General features: G+C 32.5%; 1 non-coding gene across 1 annotated transcript; it reads right to left on the bottom strand.

Moving 5' to 3' along the window:
* Positions 1-2,306: 2,306 nt before the first annotated feature.
* Positions 2,307-2,379, bottom strand: Trnak-cuu. The gene has a single exon. It is a non-coding gene; the product is annotated as a tRNA-Lys (tRNA).
* Between the last annotated feature and the right edge of the window lie 1,199 nt (positions 2,380-3,578).

Genomic DNA, 3,578 nt, shown 5'->3' with positions numbered 1-3,578 from the left:
TATACGTTCTCTATAAAAATGAAAAGGCTTTGAATATTAATACATAGACAACGTATGTAGTAAGTAATAAATAAACGGGCTTGCCTTACAAATGTCTTTTTTCTAAATGAGTATGTATATACTCCTTAGAAATAGTTTTTTTGTATGCTTATCTACTTTTATTGTTTTTAATATGCTCTCATATTATTATGTTAAAGATATAAATCATTGTTTTAACTATTTATAGAATTATTATAAAGTCAAATTTCCAGCGAGTTTTCACCCTAACCCAAAGCATACTTAATGAATCGAAAGCCGAATCCGCTATTTTTCTAACGATACGGTCTGCCCGTAATATACCAATGCGACCCCAAAATGTTCCCCTTCGCAAATTCTAAAGCAAAAATATAAAATGGCCGCGGCGTCTTGTCTTTATCTTTTCCTTATGTAAATGACGGTAAAATATTGGAAATTTAATGAGGTTAAGAACTTTCCCGCCAACGACGGCGCCATTCGCCTTGAGGGGTTTTATTGTTGTTTTTTTCTTTTACTGAGCACAGATAACTTATTTTTTGATACGCTTTAAATTCTATGCAGATAAAAAATATTTTTTATCATGTAATACAGATTAAAGAGTTTAATAAAAAATATTTCCATTAGAATTGAATTAATTGTAATCAATTTGCTCTAAAGGTGTATAGTATTCCACGTGTCTTTGTATGAGACCCCTTAAGGGTCTTGGATCCATTCAAGTTTGTTAATTAAAACAACTAGACTGCAATGTAACCTGAGGGTTTCTTGTGTCGAATCAAAGGAGAGGTTAGCAAAATATCGCTAGATTTATTACTGAGAGGAAGTCTTCGCTACTTCCGCTATCACAATGGCTCCTGGATCCGTTTCCGTCGCACACTTGAGAGTTGAATGTATTGAGAATTTCCTTGCTCTTAATGAATTTCGCAAATCTGCGTATTCATGTTAAAATTTGTAGTTATAACATACCTGTACACGTTAACTTAACTCTTATTATTTATTTATTTTTTTAATTTAAGTGTAGTAAATTTAGTATTTTCAGTAGCAGGTAGTACTTATTTAGGTGTTCTTTTACTATCTTTTAAAAATTTTATTACAATTAAATAGTGCTCTGTGTTATTCTTATTGTATTCCTGCCCACCGATTTATGATTCAAAAATTAGTTTTTTTTTTTAATAAAAATTTTAGTTTCCTAACTTATATTGTTTCTTGTTTGACCTATTATTGTCAATTTTTATTTTGTTTCAGAAACATTTATGAATGGAATATATTTCGTATGACATTGATTTTTATAGAATACTTTCGTTTTAAGAAAAAAATAATGTATTTTTTTTTCTTTAAAATAAAATATAAGATCCAATTTAAGTCACGTCATACGTTACAGGTAACAGTCGACTGTTATAACTATTTTTTTTTGATAAACATAAATAGAAATAATACATATATAAATACAAATATTATATTACATCCAGACTCAGGCGGGAATCGAACCCGCAACCCGCAGAACAGAAAGCAGAACCACTGCAAACTGCGCCAACGGGCTAGTCAAACAGTGTGGATTATATACAATTTAGATAAAAACTATTTAAATATTTTACGGACAAAGATAACAAAAAATGTTTTTGGCCCGACATGTGGCCCTTATACGGTACCACTACTTTGATTGCTTTCTTTTTTATTTTGCAAGTTTTTGTTAAACGATGTTTGTTCCTGATTAACCAAACTACACAATTGCACGATATACCTAAATTGTTGTTATATGATGTCATGTTATCAATTTGTAAGAATAATTTATCATTGTTTTTAGTAGTAAACAGTAAAAAATTTTTTTTTGAACTTTGTTAAGTTAGTATATTACACCTTTCTTTAATTTACTTTTTAAATGAGCAATGTAGTATAAATTAAATAAATACTTTTTTACTCTAGATAGATTTTTGTCTTGTAATCTTCTTTGCCAGTACAGTTACAGGTTTCTCCATAGTCAATTCTGGCTATATAGTTCAGTTAAATTGTGTTTTTACTAGGAAAGTTTTGGGGTAGTTCTGATTTCTTTCATTCTATATGTATTTTCGGATGCTGAATCCGAATCTGAGGTTCGCAGACAAAATTTCGTGACGCAACATTGAAAATATCGTAAAAAAAGCAAAATAATCTCGGAACTCCATCGCCACCGTTCTTAGGCTCTTCGGTAGCGACTACGAGTAATTTATAAAACAAAAATGAATTGTTAAAAAGACAAAAGAAGAAACGACTTAGTATAACAAAATTATACTTAATTCTTACAAAAAAAATTGTTCCGCCCAACGTAGGGCTCGAACCCACGACCCTGAGATTAAGAGTCTCATGCTCTACCGACTGAACTAGCCGGGCTTGGACATTGTGCTAAAAAAATGGGTCATAACCAACAAACGTTGTTAGAGATATCTTTAGAAACATCTCGTTTTATACCTGTTAACTTATTATTAGCTATATTTAAAAAGAATGTCTTAAACTTATCCCAATAAAAGAGTATTGTAAATATAGTAATATAGTGCCTGGAGAGAAAAGTAATAATGAGTTTTTTTTGTATGTGTATAAAACTTCAAAAGACTAATTTATTGTAAGTACATACTATTTATTTCTATTTATTTATTATTTTATTATTATTATTATTATTATTATTATTTCTTTTATGTTCAATGATATCGTTGCCAGTAGTATTTTATATTATTAGGTAATTATTATATATGTTTAGTGAATAGATCATTCTTTAAAATTTTATCTTTTTATTAATATTTTATAATTATCAGCGAAGAAGACCCATTTTCCTTTCTCGCAGGGCAATGCAGAGCGATGTAATGTCGCTAAAACTGCTTACCACTGCGCTAGATGATGTCTTTAAGACCTTGGGTTGAGGGGATGACGAGACATCAACGTCTACGGCGAATACATCTCTCGCCTTCGTTTCATCGACGATATTATCATCTTTGCGGAGACGTTAGAGAACCTAGGCCAAATGTTGGGCGGCCGAGTCTTACCAACGAGTTGGTCTCTTTATGAATTTGGACAAAACGAAAGTTATGTTTAATAACCAAGTCATAACGAGACCGGTATCGGTCGATGGTACTCTTCTCAAATTTGTTCAGGATTATGTCTACTTAGGCCATACCATCCAATTAGGCCGAAACAACATCGCGAAAGAAGCCAATAGGAGGATTCAATTGGTCTTCACTTCGAAGATTCCACAATGCTAGGAAGACGATAATTCGTCTTTGAGCAATGCGTCCTGCCTGTTTTAAGATACGCCGCCGAGATGTGGACACTGACGACGTCACAAGTTTACAAGTTTCAAGTTGCTCAATGAGTAATAGAACGGGCTATACTTGTGGTCTTTCTCAAAGATAGGATCATAAATTAAATTATCCACGAGAGAACGAAAGTAACTGACGTAGCCCACAGAATTAGCAAGTTGGCAGTGGACTAGTCACCTGTGTCGCAAGATCAATGGCCGCTGGATCAGACGTGTTCTGGAGTAGAAATGGACATCCTCCACCCCACTGGACCGATATCTACGTAAGATTTGGCGCGAA

This window comes from Melitaea cinxia, chromosome 18, assembly GCF_905220565.1.
Source record: "Melitaea cinxia chromosome 18, ilMelCinx1.1, whole genome shotgun sequence".
NCBI classification, from domain to species: Eukaryota; Metazoa; Arthropoda; class Insecta; order Lepidoptera; family Nymphalidae; genus Melitaea; species Melitaea cinxia.
Note: the sequence above shows the minus strand (reverse complement) of the source record. Positions and strands in the feature narration are given on the sequence as shown.